The sequence below is a fragment of the Plecotus auritus genome, assembly GCF_963455305.1.
Source record: "Plecotus auritus genome assembly, chromosome: 3".
Taxonomy (NCBI): domain Eukaryota; kingdom Metazoa; phylum Chordata; class Mammalia; order Chiroptera; family Vespertilionidae; genus Plecotus; species Plecotus auritus.
The window spans coordinates 59,760,514-59,779,517 of NC_137772.1; the positions used below are offsets into that span (position 1 = coordinate 59,760,514).

The following is a 19,004-nucleotide window of genomic DNA, read 5'->3' on the forward strand; positions in this document are numbered from 1 at the left end:
GATGATGGAGTTTCTTAGGTCATTCTGAGTGTGACCACTCCAAAGATGTTAACAAGAGATGATTTAGTGAAGTGGTTAGCAGTGGTTGGAAAACTATGATCTGTGGGCCAAATCCAGCTTGTGACCTGTTTTTATGTGGCTCTCAACTTACAATCCAAGCTAAGACTGGATTTTACATTTGTAAGGGCTTAAAAAGAAAAATAATGAGAAGAAATAACAATAGAGATTACATGTTGTATACAACCTCAAATATTAAATATCCATACCTTAACAGAAATGATTTGCAGATTTCTGGTTAGACCTGATGCCACGCTGCCTGAGATCAAGGCACATTAGAATATCTTATTAAATGACCTTGGGCAAGTCACTTAGCCACTCTACAATTCAGTTTCTTTGTATTTAAAATGAAAAAAATGGTTTTTACTGTGCCTGGCACAAATAAGCCTCTATAAGTACTTGCTTTCAGTATTTATATTAAGGCAAAGGCAGAGACTGACGTGAGGTTGGTTTAAATGTAATTTCTGATTCACCATCTATTCGTATTTATCATTATACTAGTGGCCCGGTGCACGAAATTCGTGCACGGTGAGGGGGATGTTCCTCAGCCTGGCCTGCACCGCTCCAATCTGGGACCCCTCGAAGGATGTCCTACTGCCAGTTTACAGGGATTGGGCCTAAACCGGCAGTCGGACATCCCTCTCACAATCCGGGACTGCTGGCTCCAGCTGCTCACCTGCCTGCCTGCCTGCCTGCCTGCCTGATTGCCCCTAACCACTCTGCCTGCCGTCCTGCTCACCCCCAAATGCCCCCCCACCAGCCTGATCACCCCCAACTGCACCCCCTGCTGGCCTGCTCACCCCCAACTGCCCCCTGCTGGCCTGCTCACCCCCACTTTCCCTCCCCACTGGCCTGCTCACCCCCAACTGACCCCCTGCTGGCCTGCTCACTCCAAACTGCCCCCCTGCTGTCCTTCTGACTCCCACTGATGGCCTGCTTACCCCCAACTGGCCCCCCTGCTGGTCTGATTACCCCCAATGGCCCCTGCCGTCCCATCCTGGCCTGATCACCCCCCAGTAACCCAAGGTCCCAGCCCCTCCTTTTTTTCTTTTTCTTTTTTTTTTTTTTCAGCGCCTCCTTGAGCAGAGGCGAGGGCCGGCCAGGGCAGGAAGGAAGCTTGGCTTCCTCCATTGCTAGGGCAACCCAAGCCTCCTGCTTGCTCCAGCTCCGTGGCTGGCCGCCATTTTGGTTGGGTTAATTTGCATACTCACTCCTAATTGGCTGGTGGGTGTGGCTGGTGGGCGTGGCTTGTGGTGTAGCAGAGTGATGGTTAATTTGCATATTAGTCTTTTATTAGATAGGATGGCTTTGCTAGGAATAGAATGGGGAAATCTTGCATAGGGCTCTGAGAAGATCAGTACAATTGAGGGGAAAATGTATGCAACTCCCAGGGCTTAAGAAATGTGCTGTCTTGATGAATATTTCAAGGGGAACTTAAAAAGACATAAAAAAAGAAGAAGAAAAAGACATGACACCTAGGTATAATATGCTATATATCTTGGGTGGGATCCTGAAACAGAAAAAGGACATTAGGTAAAAACTACGGGAGCCTAAATAAATAATGGACTTTAATTAGTAATAGCATAACAATATTGGTTCATTAGTTGTAAAAAAAAAAAATGCATCATACTAATGTAAGCTGTTAATAATAAGGAAACTATAATATCTTCTCAGTTTTTCTGTAAATAAAATATTGTTCTAAAAATTAAGTAAATTACAAAATGTATGGGGAAAAGTAATTAATGAGGAAATACGTAACATGCTTTGACCCCAAATTAATAATTTTTGAAGGTAAGTTATAGGTACAGATAAATTATCACACTGTTTTGTCTACTAAATATGCTATAAATTTTTCATTGTAGATGTTTTAAAAAATAAATAACTTTCAATAAGAAAATAAGGTTAAGAAATACTATTCTAGACTACAATGTCCTCCACAGTTCTATTTATTGATTTATTTTACTTATTTATTTTTTTAGAGAGAGAGGAAAAGAGGGGGAGAGAGAGAGAAAAATCGATGTGAGAGTGAAACATCAATTACTGCCCCCTGCATGCCCCCTACCAAGGATCGAGCTTGAAACCTGGGCTTGTGGCCTGACCGGAAATCAAACCATCAAACTTTCAGTGCATGGGACAACACCCAACCAACTGAGCCACGCCAGCCAGGTATCCCCACGGTTCTATTTAGACATAAGTAAAATTACCAATTACTAAGAAAGTTTAAAAATAAAAAGTATGATTTTCACCTACCAATTCAATATAAAGCATCATTATTAAATCAAGTCTCCTCATGATATTTATAGCTATTGCAAATAGCTATGATCCCTATTGAAATAGATTTGTATGTATGTGTAAATTTACAGATGATATGCATCTATTCCTAAATAAATTGTCTCATATTAATATTCCTGAATAGGTTTATTCTCTACCTTCAAGATCACTGCTTCGGATTACTTTGCTAACTCTATTCACTAGACTTAGGATCAAGACCATACTAATAAATTGATGGGTGTTTATAATTCAATAACCAACACAGTATCCCCAACTCATATATTTCACATGACTTATTACATCATGGATATACTAGTATATGTAACTTTTCTGTCAAAGTTGAGTAAATATCAGAATAATGATACTTGATATATTAAATATGTGTTTTAAATGATCATGAAACGAGGAAAACTATTTTTCTCTCCCACATTATTCATTCTCTAAGATACTTTACTCTCAAAAAACAAGTCAAATTACTTACATGCAATAAAATAGTAATTAGTATAAGTGTACCTTATGATAATGGCAGAAGTAAGCAATCCAGTTTATAGACAGGGAAACTGCAGCAAGGAGAGGTTGAATCCAAACTGACAGAACTGGCAAGTGACAAAGCCAGATCTGTAAACACAAGTCTGAACAAAGTGAAAGCCCATAGTTTTTTAATTATAACAGATGCCTTCCATCTGAAAGATTCTATACAAAGACTCAAACTAAAAATTCTCAATGGCTTCTCCAGGATAGAGAACACTATCCTGTGGGTCAACACTAGTGTTCTGACAATTAGATGCCATCAAGATAGGAGACATGTAGACAGCCTGGGTTTCCTTCTGCCTTTCCTTCCATTCTCCTGTGCAACTCATTTTTCTTTATATTTTTCAAGGTATTATAATCATTCTTATTGTTATATTATTTAACCCCCAAACAACTGTTTTTCACCATTTTTTAACAATGGCATAGTTATGGGGGTTTATAGAGTCATCGAGTTCCTTTCTTACAACACAAGGGAGTTTTTCTATTATTTATTAAATGACTGATGGTGTGCAAAATATTTGCATTTGGAAGCAAGGCTAACCATATTTAAGAAACTGCCTGCAGTAAGAATTATACAGGAGTTGCACAATCTGTTCTTTCTTAATATTAACCAAAAAAGTGTCTAGACAATTGGACAATATGCTCTAAAATTCACTCAGTCACTTTAAACCTCACCTTTTGCTTCATACATTGTCATTTATTTATTCATAAATATTTGTGAAACATACTTAAGGCTTGATAACACAGTGAGAGTGGCTTAAGGGAGTAACTCACAAGTAATGTCTGACTCCTGTTAACATAGCTCACTTGGGTAGATGAGACATAGGCCCAGAAAAGCAAAAGAAAACATTTGGAGTAAATTACACCTTCAACAAACCGTCTTCACCGCCTTTCTGAACAGATAACACTTCAATCCCTCTCAATGTAGGGCTTGATGAACAAAATGAATGCGTAATGCCTGCAAGCCCCGGGAGCTTTCTGTACCATATACAGATTTTTACCCAGATTGAAACTTTAACAAGCTGCATTATTTCTGTGGGTCACCAAGAGGACTCGTTTGCCCTGAAATTATTAGCATAGCTTCTAAGTGAAAAGGCCAGTATCTTGCCAGGAGCTTCAGGACATGGAGAATTCTCAGGAACACTGAATTCTAATGTCGTTGCTAATCTTCAGCAATTAAAAAAAACAACAACAACAACTCTGCATGCTTTCGCTTCACCTACAAAAGACCTAACAGAGATTTTCTGCAGAACAAACATCAGCAGAGAGAATAATTGGAAGGCCCTTTACAAAAACAACTGTTAGGACTATTTGGAGAGAGCCAGCAATGCACAAACTTGTCCCCACTTGCTGAGAAAACCAGGAGTTGTTCTGTTGAACCACCCTTAGTCACAGAGCAGAAAAGCCTCCCAGCCGGCTCATGACGGGTCTTGTCATAATTCAGCTGGAGCCACTGGTAAATATGCACCTGTCTATTACTCATTCATAGAGAGAGACAGGATGTCAGCTGTTTCCTTGACTTGGAGAAACACAGGCTTTACCACCTTCTGGCTTACTCTCAAAGTAATATTAGAAACAATAAGGCAGACAAAGATTAAAAAAAGGACAGGAAGATGCCATGTCAAAAATAAAAATAAATCATCATTGTCTGATGGATACAAAGATTACTGCCTTTAACTCACCTTACAGGTTTTGGTAATTCACCATTCGCAGTTGGGTCATCGTCTTAGGAGGTGCAGGAAAACAAAAGTCTCCAAACTGACTTACATATTAGAGCATTTTATTCTGCTAAAGCTAATAGGTGTTTTGATCATTCATGGTTATTAACCCTCATCACTAACATTTAGATTATATAACTGGTGTTGACTTCTGTTCAGGCAGCAAATAATTTATGACATAATATTTTTTGTTATGATATGATTAAAGATCTTCCAATTTGAATTTTAAGTAGAATTGCTTGCTGTTTTCTATTTTAATTCCAGAATGTATCAATTGGATAGAAGAGACACAGCCCCAGAAAAGTGAAAGAAAACATTTGGAGTAAACTACACCTTCAGCAAACTATCTTCACCACCTTTCTAAATGGGTGACACTTCATACCTGCCCAATGTAGGGCTTGATGAACAAAATGAATGCGATAATGCCTGTAAGCCTGGAGCTTTCTGAGCTAAGATACCATATCAATTACAACACTAGTGCTTATAACAAATAAACAACACAGTATTTCAACCCAAGAGAAGTTTGTTTCTCACTCATCTTACAGTCCAGGATGTTCCGGGAGAACAGAGAGCTTTCCGCTACGGGGGGTCAGGACCTAGGTTCCGTCCATGCTAAGGTTTCCCCATTCCTTAGAACCATGTCATCATCTGCATTCAGTGGTGGGAGGGGCCAGGAAACATGAAGAAGGCACAGCACTGATCAATACCTTGGCCTGAAAGGGAGACATCACTTCTGTGGCTTTCTGCTCTTTTCTTTGTAGAAGAAATTGATAAAGTGAAAGAGGCATGAGAAAATGAGAGCCAGAGGACATGCTGAGGAGAGAAAGGACTAGGAGGGCTATGGAATCCCCTCCTCAGAGACCTTCTCAAACCTAGAGCCAGCAGCGGAGGACCCTGTGAACCTTTTCATCCCCAAGGAAACTGTGGTACAAATTCTGACCCTGGCAGTGGAAAACTGGGGGTCCTGAACTAAGCAGATCTGGAAACTCATGGTCAGTCACACCTGCAGGCAGGCAGGCTCTCATCCTTACCCAACACTAGTGCATGGCCTTTTGTCAGCTGCTGTGACAAAGGCCCTGCCTTAAACAGTTCCTATCACTCTTTTCTTATCTCCATATCTGAATAATGACTTAATTTTGCATGGCAATTTCACGAACATCACTCTCATACAATCTATATATATAAAAGGCTAATATGCAAAGTGTCCCCTGGGGAGCTCAACAAGGAAACTGGGAGTTCAATCGCTCGCTATGACGTGCACTGACCACCAGGGGGTGGTGCGGAACAAAGGAAGGCCCCAGTTGGCAGCCGGAAGGCCCCAATCAGCTCTGATCGCCGGCCAGGCCTGGGGACCCTACCTGTGCACAAATGTCATGCACCAGGTCTCTAGTCTTTACAATAATCAGGCTGTAGAGTAGGCATTTTGGGGAGGTTAAAAATTCACTCAACTTAATGCAGCTATTATGTGACAGAGCCAAGACTTGAAAGAAGACCCCTCATTCCCCATCCAATATTCTCTCCACTATGAAATGCTGCCCACTGAATACTCTTCTTCCTCTAGGCCTGAGGTATTGGGCTCTTTTGCTGACACAGACCTCTAGCCCTGTGTCTGGAATGCTGTTCCTTTGATGTCTGTATCCCACAGATAATTAAATAAGGATCACTACTATGTGCCAAGCACTTGATAATCAAATAGGCTGCTTCCCCTTATAGAAGATAGTCTATTCATCAACAAACAAATGTATAATTTATATAAGGGCAAGTATTAAAGGAAACAAATGCTGCAATATAGGAAATGCAGATGGCAGAGGTGAAGAAATAGGGAGAGGAAACCTATTTGGACAAGGCTGTCAGGAAGGTCTCTCTGAGGGGTTGACATTTAAGCCAAGACCTGAAAAATGATGAGTCAGTGGTGAGAAGAAAGTGGTTTTATTGGGTGGGTGGGAGGCTGTGTATCATAGAAGAGCTTAATAGGTATGGGGAATGGGAAGGAGGCCAATGTGTCAGCATGATGGGGAGAGGAGCAAAGATGAGCTTGGAGAGTAGGCAAGCATGAAGCAGCTTGGATTATACTAGATTTGCAATTAGGATCCACTAAAGAGTTCTTATCAGGAAAGTTATGTGATCACATTTATTAAAAGATTATTATCTGTGTTCTATGGAGAAAGGAAGGAAAGAGGAAACATGAAGGCACAGACACTGCAGTGGCCCAGGAGCAAGGTGATGGTGTCTTGGAAAATGGCAGCAACAGAGAGACAGAGCTGAGATGTGTTTCAGAGACAGAATGATAAGACTTGCTGCTGGGCTAGGAATTAATTTTGTCTTTTCAGGCCTCTGGCTTTTGCTACAAGCCATGTACCCTGATGGTAAAACCTGGCTAAGCTTTTTGAATTGGAAAGGAATGAAACTTGACTCATTTTATTGTGACCACATTTCTCAATTCCAAGATACATTTTTTCATATTTTAATGTTTCTGAAGTCAGGCAGTATCTTAACATCAATATCAAAGGAAAGCTTCAGAGAAGTAAGCTGTGACAACATTATCATCACTTGTAAATATGCAATGTGAACTTAGCCTAGGGTGGAAGGCATCTGCTCTTCAGATTATCAAGTCACCAAGGTTATTTGCACTGATTGCACAACAAATGGTGCATTTTACCATGTTTCATTTAACATGTTTGCATAGAGATTACACTATAAAGCAGTCTAGAAACAATAAGGCATTGTGTATGCAGAAGAACAAGAAAGAAATTAAATAAAGCAATAAAGCTGGAGTACACAAATTTACCATAAATGAACCACATATTTGACTCTGGAAAACAGATTGTTTTAAACTAAAACAATGGGCTAATGTTTTTCAGGGTCTGAAACCTAAAGTGATCCACAAGATGATAAACTGGAGCTGAGGCAGTGAGAAGGGTGACTGAAAGAACTATCACTGAGATATGTAAAATGTATAAGTGCCTGTCATATAGGAAGTAATGTATTAAAGGCAGTATAAATTATTCCATCCTAGGGATTTGAGCCAATTATGTACCAAACATCTATCTGACTAAAACATTCAGCGGATGTTCAAATAAGCTGTTTGAATTCTAGTGAGATGAAATTCAATTAATTGTAGTAAGATGATATGACAGACAGGTCACTTGTACTTTTTCTCTGATTTAGCAAGAAATAAAGAGTGGGGGGGACCTTGATTTGAGAGGAGGTACACTCCCACTCCACCACCTCCAGTCCCAAAGAAAGCCAAATAGACATGGAGTACCTACACTGAGTGGCCAGCTTATTATGATCTCTGAACACATAATAATCTGGGCACTCAGTGTATGTATGTATGTGTGTGTGTGTGTGTGTGTGTGTGTGTGTGTGTGTGTGTATCTATATATATGTATATATATATTAGAGGCCTGGTGCATGAATTCGTGCATGGGTGGGGTCCGGCCAGCCTGGCCAGGGAGAGGGGACATGAGTGGTTGGCCGGCCTGCCTGCTGGTCGAACTCCTGGTCGAGGGGACAATTTGCATATTAGCCTTTTATTATATAGGATATACACTGAGTGGCCAGATTATTATGTGTTCAGAGACCATAATAATCTGGCCACTTAGTGTATATTCTAAGGCATACCCAATAGGCCATCAAGTGGACAAAGAGAGAGAGCCAGCCCTTTGTATTCCAGGGGGTTAACACAGTGTGCTCTCTAGGTGGGTGAGCAGAGCCAATAAGGAGCAGCCAATCTGTGTAGAGTAACACTGGGCTAAGGAGACAACACCTGGCACTGAGAAGGCACATATTTGATCAGAATGGCACTGATGTATGCAGCAGCTTCAACAAACCATGCTGACCCATGCCAGGACCTAGGTGTGAAAATAAACAAAGGCCAACCACATGAGAAGGCAAAGGCTATTTATTCAGACTCACTGTAGCAAAGGAGTTGGCCACTGTCACTCATGTTTTAGCAGAGACTCAAAGGCAGGCAGAGGAGTGGGAAAACTTATGGTGTACTAGGTTTGGAGGCTTGGAGAGTTGGATATGAGCTAACTAGAAGCAGGGCATCCTAAGTGATTGGGTGCAGATACATATTGGCTTTCTCTGGTTGGTCCTAATTTGGAAGCAGAGGCAAAAATTAGGAAAGCTGTCAGTTACAAATCAAGTCCTGGCCATTTGGAACTTACATTTCGGGGGGTTCTGGGCTGGTTGTTAGAAATAGTGGTCTGACCTCCTACAAGTCTGACTTATAGATAGTAGGAGGCTGGCTCTAGGCTGGTTCCTGGAGATGATTGGTTTCCTGGGCAGGTTGCTACAGGCTGTGTGTCAGAGTTCTAGTTTATATATGGTCTGGCCATTGTCCATTAGTTTATTTCAGTTTCCCACAGGGTTCTGGATACCTGGCCCCAGGGGGGACCAGCAGGGGCTCAGGGAGGGAAGTCCATGCTTGGCAGCAGCACCATCTGACTTAAAAAGCACATGTTTCTAGCAGCCCATTGTTACAGGAGGAAAATGTTCATTGTGTCACAATGTCGTGGCAGAACACACTTGCTTTGGGACTTACCCAGGTAAGTGCTAAGAATTTATTTCAAAAGTATTGAGGAAGCCTAGAAATGAAATGCAATTAAATATAGATCTGAGGTGGATTGGGAGCAAGGCAGGTGGGAGGAGAACATAATTCAGCAAAGCAACCAAATTTCTGATAGAACAAAACCCCTATGAATACCATTTTATCCCTCAATTTCATTTACATCAGAACTTACAATATACCAATGAGTGTAATTAAACAAGAGATCTTTATCATTAAAAATATTTGCTAACATGACTAGGTTTAATGTTGGCATGTCAATAACCTCACATGCAGTGTTCTTGCACATTCCCTAGGGTTCTTAATTAAGGTAGCATGGATTTATAGACATACTTTATTGTAAAAAAATAATTACAAAATCCAAATTCGGGAAATAAAAATGCTATCTATATTATGACATTATTGAAAAGTAGCAAGCATCAAATATACTATAGATAATACAGATAGGATTGAGAATTTCCTTGAAGAAGAATCTATTCCTTCTTAACACTGTATTTTAGTTGAAGACAGCATCAATGGAAAATAAATTCTTTAACCTATTTTTGATCAATAATTACTTGAAGTTGCTCAACAATTGATCTGGTTGACATGAACTAATAATGCATTCATTGTTTGCCTATTCTAAGCAAGGCAATATTATTCATTCTTCTTTAAATGTAGTATTAGAATTCCATCTGTTACAACCACTGCATTATCTCATGAAGTGTTTTCTAATAAATGTTAGGATAACCTGACACAATAGATATTATTATTCCCATTTTATTGGAATGGAAACTGAGGCTTAGAGAGAGGCTTTGAGATGAAATCAAAGACAAGCAGCTAGTAAGTGTGAGAGCCAGTCTCAGTTTCTTCTTCTTCTTCAAAGCTCTTGCCCTTCCTCCCCTTTGTTTTCATGTGACAATCTTCCTTAGGGGGAAAAATAATTTAATCAGACTCTTTTATCACATTTACCAGAGCACATACAAAAATGGGTATTGCGCTTCAAAGTATTTACTTCAGGGGGCTAATTACCTATTTCAGCTTTGAACTCTTTTATAGAAACTGCCGTCAGAGCCAGTTTACAAGCTGCAGAAGACAATGAGTCTCAAGCTTGTAATCAATCCCCCTCATAACTGGAGCAAGCAGCTGCCTCCTTCACCACATGAGTTTGGGGGCATGAAAAAGTCTCAATGTCTCCCCAGATAACTGTCACCCACTGGGTGAAACCTGAAATCCCCCCAATAAGAGCTTAATCCTTTTAATTTAAAAGTTTGCTCCCATGTTAAAATGGAAAACCCTGCAAGAAGAATAACAAAGGATCTAAAAAGAAAGCAGCAAGCTGGATGGCTCTCGCTGTAATTTATACTAATTCTCTTTTATCCCATTGTAGAATGTTCATTTATTCACTTTTTTTTTTCCCCTTTGGCTCCTTAGAGAAACAAATCCATGCTAGATTGTTAATGCACCCACCTATCTTATTATCTTACTTGCCCAAGGTCATTTGTATTTTAACAGTAGTCATCTAGAAATATGTCCTGATTGGTAAAACTTTCAAGTCAATAATAGAAAGCATTTTTGCAGAGATGTCTTCCCATTCCAATAATCACTCTTTTTTAATCTCTGAAATTCCATGTCTTCTGATTAGCATATGGTTTTGGAGAACTAATCAGGTTTCACATGGAAACTTGTTTTATAGGTCAAAAAGTCCTAGGAAATGTCAATCTATACCAATCTTTCAATGAGAAGAAAAGTGGAATTACTGTGAATTTTTTACTTAGCATGAGTAGAAATCTTTCAAAAAATAAGTATGGATACTTCATTTACTATGCTTTTTGCCAATCATGCAAAGTTATTCATTTCACCACCTATAACAGAAACAAAACAAAAAAACTTATTTCCAAAACACAGAACATGATGTTTTAGAATTTAGAAAACAGACGTTCTTATCTCCTTACATGACCAAACAGAAGGTCCTAAGCCCAAACACATTCAATTTAGTGCCTAAACAATCCTAAATGCTTGTTTAGGCACTACACTTGTCACTTGTACTGCTCAGAAATGCATGGCAGGTATGAATAGAAGAAACACAGCCATGTTTGTGCTTGTGGGATTGGAGCCTCATACATCAAAACGGACTATATTACATTACCATTTTGTTACTTCCTCAGGTTCTGTTGTTACAGAAGACCAGAAAAAAACCAAGCCACACTTAGAGAAAGAGAGTTACATTTTATTAAGCACAGGCCCAGAGAAAAATGTGCCTTTCAAATTCTGCCCCCCCTCCCACATGGAGGAAACCTTTTCTATTTATACTTTTCCAAGCTCTTTTGTCTCCCAAATTTGGAATGAGACTTCCAGGCTTTCTGGGAAAGAAGGCCTACATGCTGGGAAGGGGCCATGAGACCATATCTCAAGGCCTGGCCTGGTGTCAGCACTGACAACTCTGTCTGGGGCATAGTCCACGGCCTCTCTGGAATGGCAGTAGTCTTATTTTCCTTATTATTTAAGCAAGCAAGCATTTACAGAAGCCAAAATAGCAGGGTTAAAATTTCAAACAGCAGCTTTTATATAAGATGGATGCTTCATTCCCCACTGGTTGTATGTACATGTGGCAAATCATTGACTCTTTTCGGTCATTGTTGGTGAGGGAGTTATATTGACCCATGAGGACTATAAGCTTGATAGAATTAATTCTCTGCTGAATAAAGTCAGTGGGCCTGTTTAAAAGATAAGGGCCCAGAATGAGGTCCAGGACTAATCTTTAGAGGGTCTGAAGAGTCCTGGACTCTCTATTTTGCCTGGGCTGTCTTAAGCCAGGTGTGATGAAACCACGTTGGGATCCCATCGACCTTGACTGCTGTGGGGGGGGGGGGGGTCCTTTCCAGGTAGGAGTCAGTCCTTGTGTGGCAAATTTCGTTATCCAAATAGAGTCACTGGGGTGGAAGGATGGACCGGATCAGAAGTTGGTATAGGCAGAGTACCTTGGACATGCTTCTGGACTGCTTTCTGGGTGGACTGTGAAGCCTGTAAGAACTTGAGTAAAGATTGGTTATGGATTTCAGCTTTTCTAGATTGGGTTTCCATGTAAGCTGGTGAGGTGGATAAGTCAGGGTTTGGAAGAGTCACTAGAATCTGTAGGGGCCCCACTGGTTTTAGGGCAGCCTCCCAGGCTGCTTTATCTGCAGCCTCCTTCCCTCTTGCTTCTGGGGAGTCCCCTTGTCTCACATAGGTAGAGATGGAAAGACTTAATTACATCTGGTAGTGCTAGTTGGCCCATCGTCCTTGTTCTGCTCATATCTGTCTAACTGCCTAATATATTACCTCAAGGATCTTGGCTCTGAATTCTTTTAGGGAAAATGGACGTCGGTGGGCTCTTCTAGCTACATCTTGCTGAGGTGGGTCAGAGGTTTCTCTCAGAGCCAAGAGATCCTTGCTGTCTGTCAGAGGGACAATGAGGCCTGAGCACAGAAGGAGGTGGGCTTGTGACCTGGCGGAGACAAACTGTAACAAATGGTCTGGTGGAAGGGAAAGAAAACCTTTCAGTTTTAATAACTTCTATTGTAATAGAATTTTTCTCCTCAAAATTACCCCCATGTTTATCAAAAGAGCCAAATCAAGACTAACTTATCTATTGTATTCAATTTGGCCTGATTGTTTGCATAAACATAATAAGAATGGTAACTGACTACCTTTGCCAGAATTTCATGATTGAATCTTAATGTGCCCCATAGGGCCAGGAAGCCGGGCCATCCAGCTACTGTCAGGCCTGCCTGAAGTATCTGCTGAGTTAGGTGAAGTCCTCACCTGTAGTGGCTCTACCCGGGCCCATGCCCTAGGCCTCAAGGCTTATCTCAACAGCCCTTCTACTCATTGTGGCTTAGAGTGGGGGTCCCGCAGGGACGCAGAGGCACCCTTATTGCTCCCCTTGTATTCTGACCAACTGCCAGTGATGGTAGGCCATGGGCCTGATGCTCCAGCACCAGCTATTTTCAGGGCTACCAAGTAGGATACCAGACTTTCTCCATGGCACTCTTATTGGCTTCAAGTCTTCAGAGTTCAGGCAGGGCTCTTCAAAACATGATACTCCAGTCAAAGTTTCTGGTTAATAAAACTACTATTGGAAACTGGTCTTATTAAATATATGCAAAGAAATGTATTGCCATGATTTATTTATTAAGTATTGCCAAATTTCAGAGGAATTGTATAAGGAGCTTTTATCAGTCCCTCCCTAAGTACTTTGGCATAACTATTTACCCTCTGTTTAGGGAGGCAGAATGTAAATTATTTACTCTTCCTGGCTTACTGGCCTGTATTATTTGATTTCCTTTCAACAGTTCTCTTCTCCTTCTTATTACATACACAACCTTTATAAATTTTACACTTTCAAATTAGCCTTCAAACCTTCTTTCTATGTTCTTTAAAAATGCATAACCATGCCTCAGACCTTCTACTCAGTATTCCTTATTCTTTGAAACCTCAATCCTTTAATGATTCCTAAAAAGTAAACAGATAGAATTTCTTAGATTAACATTTATGACAGAGACCTTCTGTGATAAAACTAAGAGTAGGTAAAAATATTTCTTTTTGAGAGACAGAGATTTTTAAAACTTAAACTAGTTGTAACATTAAAGATATTATATCTTAAAGTTCCTTTGCTGAATATTCCACCACCGCCCAAGAAGTATCCAGTAACCCCACCCTGCCAGGCTCAGACAATGAGATTTTCTTTATGTGTATTGGAAGGGTTAAAAAGAAGAAAATGGGGCAGAGGAAGATCCACTTGGTTTTGCAGAAAGCCTTGAGTCCAGCGTAGTTCAGTTAAGCAAGAAACCAAGGACGCCAGCAGAGCGGGTTGTAGTCAGCAAAATCAACAAAAACCTATCTCTCCCTGCTCTCCCCGCTGACGCCCTCCCTTTTCTGCATTAACCATTTACTCTGTCCTTAGCAGGGGAAATAAGGCAAGTGGTCTGAGATCCTGTATAACCAGGCTTTTTACACTTAAGGAACAGCTGCTCTCTCCCTCCCAGATTTTCCTTCTTTACTCCAAGGCCCCAGAGAATCTCAAATCCTCCTCCTCCTTCACCACTTCTGATATCTCCAACCATACTCCTGTCCCCCAGCCTAGGGCTTCTCTATCTCAGCAGGCTGAGAGTGAATTCCACCGCCTCTACCCTTTCTCACACCTGTTCCAGAGCAGTTTTCGTCTCTCTTCCTCCCCCAGAGACCCACTGTAAATCTATCAGGAAAGGCAGGCAGGTCGCAGTTCCCAGGACTACATGATTCTCTGTTTGCTAGCAGGGCTGAAAAAGGCAGCCTACAAAGCAGTTAATTATGACTAATCTTAACCTAACAAGCCTTTGTTTAAACTTCTCTGGATTGGCAACCTTCACAAATTTTATATCTTAAATTAACCCCAGAATTCCAAAATTTTAAACTAACACAGCAAAACTATAAATCAAGGCAAAGCAATTGAAAGTTCTCTGACTTCCCTCTAAAGCAGGGTTTGCACTGTCTTTCACACAGACTCTCACACTTACATTTATACACCAGACAGTCTGAGTTTTTGACTTCTACCAGATATTTACTCAGAGTTTAAAGAGTCCACCTGATTCCTCATTAATTGCCTGAGGAAGTCCTTGACTTCTGGGGAGGTGATCAAGCTACCCCTTCCACTCACTCGGAGTGGGCCTGACTGATAGGGCCCCTACCTTACTGATTCTGTCGACAGGTCCAGAAGTGTCCATCCACTCTCTCCAGATGCCAGCCAGGTCCTAGGCTGAGCTCCAGGAGCACCCTTCTGGGAAAGAAGGCCTACGTGCTGGGAAGGGGCCATGAGACCATATCTCAAGGCCTGGCCTGGTGTCAGCACTGACAACTCTGTCTGGGGCATAGTCCACGGCCTCTCTGGAATGGGAGTAGTCTTATTTTCCTTATTATTTAAGCAAGCAAGCGTTTACAGAAGCCAAAATAGCAGGGTTAAAATTTCAAACAGCAGCTTTTATATAAGATGGATGCTTTACTGTCACTCACTTAATATTGCCTTAATACTTATAAAGGATATTTGATAGAAAGGCTCTCCATCAAAGAGGCACAATTTAGATGATATATTTTGCTTACCCTGTGTCTCTCTTGATGCACATGGTAGTGAAGACAGATTTATTCTCACACCCAGCCTGTACTAACCAGCATTTAAAGCAATAGGAAAAAACAAGGCCATAATCACCCTACTTACCAGGTGTACCAGTTAATAATGCAAATTTTTTTCAATAGATGGAGTTACACTTATGTTGCTATATATGCGATTTGATATGTATGCTATTTTGTTGTATTGACAGCAAGCTTCAAAACTTCATATGTCAAATTTGCTGAAGGTGTTAACATCATAGATATTTTTACGCTTAAAAATGTCAAATTTCATACCAAAAAGAAGAGCATTTGCAGGAAGTTTTAATTCATTACTTTATTTTGAAGAAAAGTGCTGCTGAAAGTTATCGTATACTTCAGGAAGCTTATGGTGAATATGCTCCATCTCAAGATACTTGTAAATGCTGGTTTAAATGCTTTAAAAGTGATGATTTTGATGTGAAAGACAAAGAATGTCCAGGTCAACTGAAAAAGTTTGAAGACCAACAATTACAAGCATTATTGGATGAAGATGCATGTCAAACTCAAAAACAACTTGCAGAGAGAAACCAAGATGGCGGCATAGGTAAGCACCTAATCTGCTGCCTCACACAACAATTTCAAAACTACAACTAAAAGACAGAATGGACACCATCCAGAACCACAGGAAAGCTGGCTGAGTGAAAATTCTACAGCTAGAAGGAAAGAGAAAAGCTCACAGAGAATTGGAGGTACGGCAAAGGGTCTTTGTGCGCGCAGAGAGGAGGGGCGGCTGAGAGCCTGGCTGACTTTCTCTGGCGGAAGGGGGAAGGAAGCCCCCGACCGCACTAAACCCCAGTTCTGACTGCACTGAACCACAGTCCCGGGCGAAACCCCATGGACCCAGGCTCATACAGGGGGAGCCTGGACTGTCAGGTAGAGAGAAAGGCACCCGGAGACTCGGAGACCCGGGGGAGACCCGGGGGAGCCCCGGCAAGCAGGGGTCTGGAGGTGCGCGCGCCAGTGTGCACAAAGGCTGCGGAGGTTGCCACAGGCTTTCCCTAGTAGAAGGGAGTCGGAAGCTCCTGACTGCACTGAACCCCAGTTCTGACTGAACTGAACCCCAGTTCCAGGCAAGCCCCTGCGGACCCACGCTCTTGTGGGGGGAATCTGGACTCTCGGGTGGAGACTCGGGAGCCAGGGAAGGCAGAGGTCTGAAGGCACGCGCGCGCAAGGGCAAGGCTGACGGGAAGCCAAGACTGTCTGCTCCACCCCTGAGACTCCACCCCATCCAAGCTGAGCACAGAGGCTATTGCAATTTGGCAAGTCTAATCCTATAAGGCTGTCTCCAGCACCGAACTTCTCCCAGCATAGACACAGCTGATCCTTACAGCCAACTGGCCTGGAGGTCAATTCCTCCCAGTGATACCAACAACAATCAAGACTTAACTACAACAAGGCTGTACACACAGTCCACAAAGGGGTGCACCAAGAGTGTCCACCTCAGGTTAACTGGGGAGGCCGACCCACTGGGCCATATAGGAAACCTAGCACACAAATCTACCCTACCAACTCAGGGAAGCAGTGAAAATGCAGCATCAAAGAAACAGATCACAAACCAAAGAAATGGAGGAAAACAAATGACTGAATATAGAATTCAAAACCACGGTTATAAGGCTTTTCAAGAATATCCTAGAAAAGGCCGATAAATATAATGAGACTCTCGAAGATATGAAAAAGGACCAACAAGAAATTAAACATACACTGACTGAAATAAAAAATATTATACAGAGACCCAACAACAGACTAGAGGAACACAAGAATCAAGTCAAAGAATTGAAATACAAAGAAGCAAAAAACACTCAACCGGAAAAGCAAAAAGAAAAAAAAAATCCAAAAAGTTGTAGTGTAAGAAGCCTCTGGGACAACTTCAAGTGTACCAACATCAGAATTATGGGGGTGCCAGAAGAAGAGAGAGAGCAAGATACTGAAAACCTATTGGAAGAAATAATGACTGAAAACTTCCCCCACCTGGTGAAAGAAATAGACTTACAAGTCCAGGAAGCACACAGAACCCCAAACAAAAGGAATCCAAAGAGGACCACACCAAGACACATCATAATTAAAATGCCAAGAGCAAAAGACAAAGAGAGAATATTAAAAGCAGCAAGAGAAAACAGTTAATTACCTGCAGGAGAGCACCCATACGATTGTCAGCTGATTTCTCAACAGAAACTATGCAGGCCAGACGGGAGTGGCAAGAAATTTTCAAAGTGATGAATAGCAAGAACCTACAACCAAGATTACTCTACCCAGCAAAGCTATCATTCAGAATTGAAGGTCAGATAAAGAGCTTCACAGATAAGAAAAAGCTAAAGGAGTTCATCACCACCAAACCAGTATTATATGAAATGCTGAAAGGTATTCTTAAAGAAGAGGAATAAGAAAAAAGTAAAGATAAAAATTATGAACAACAAATACATATCTATCAACAAGTGAACCTAAAAATCAAGTGAATTAAAAACCTGAGGAACAGAATAATCTGGTGAATATAATAGAATCAGGGGCATAGAAAGGGAGTGGACTGATAATTCTCAGGGGGAAAGGGGAATGGGGGGGGGAGGGGGTTCAGGAAGAGACTGGACTAAAATCATACACCTGTGGATGAGGACAGTGCGGGAGAGGTAAGGGCAGAAGGTGGGGTGGGAACCGGGTGGAGGGGAGCTATGGGGGGAAAAAGAAAAAATTGTAATAATCTGAATAAAGATTTATTAAAAAAAACTTGCAGAAAGATTAAATGTTACTCAGCAAACATTTTACGATCATTTACAAGCAATGGGAAAGATTTTAAAGGAAGGAAAATGGGTGCTACATCAACTGAAGGAAAGACAAATGGAAAACCGAAAAGTCATCAGTAAAATGTTGCTTCAATGACACGAAAGAAAGTCTTTTTTGCATCTAATTGTGACTGGTAATGAAAAGTGGATTTATTTTGAGAATCCCAAATGCACAAAATCATGGGTTGATCCAGGTCAACCATCAACATCGACTGCAAGGCCAAATAGCTTCGGAAAGAAGACAATGCTCTGCGTTTGGTGGGATCAGGAAGGTGTGGTGTATTATGAGCTTCTAAAACCAGGTGAAACCATTAATACTGATCATTACCGACAACAAATAATCAATTTGAACCAAGCTTTGATCATGAAAGGACCAGGATGTGCCAGAAGACACGGCAAAGTAATTTTGCTTCATATTAATGCACCATCACACACTTCAAAACCAGTTAAAGACATGTTAAAAGATCTTGCCTGGGAAGTATTAACCCACCTGCTCTATTCACCAGATTTTGCTCCTTCAGATTACCACTTGTTCTGATCTATGGCACACACACTTTCTGAACAGCACTTCAAAACGTACGAAGAAGTGGAAAATTGGGTCTCTGAATGGTTTGCCTCAAAACAAGAAAAGTTCTATTGGGACGGTACCCACAAATTACCTGAAAGATGGGGGAAATGTGTAGCTAGCAATGGGCATTACTTTGAATGAAGCATTTTTGATGTTTCTCTTGAAATTACCGTGTTTTCTTTAATTACAAAATCTGCCATTATTAACCGGTACACCTGGTAATCTTTAATCTTTACTCTGTCCCTACCCAATGGATCTATAACTAAGAATATTAAGAGATATTTTTAAATAGAAAGACTAAAGCAAAGACTAAAAATCAAGTAAATTAAAAACCTGAGGAACAGAAGAAAGAGAAAAGAGAAAGTAAA

General features: G+C 41.1%; 1 pseudogene across 1 annotated transcript in view; it reads left to right on the forward strand.

The window, feature by feature from the left end:
* Positions 1-9,091: 9,091 nt before the first annotated feature.
* The window catches only part of LOC308244052 (ras-related C3 botulinum toxin substrate 1-like), a 58,570-nt pseudogene continuing 48,657 nt past the window's right edge, over positions 9,092-19,004 (forward strand). Inside the window, exon 1 of the transcript in view lies at positions 9,092-9,130. The product of the transcript in view is annotated as a ras-related C3 botulinum toxin substrate 1-like (transcript). The remainder of the gene's footprint in view (positions 9,131-19,004) is intronic.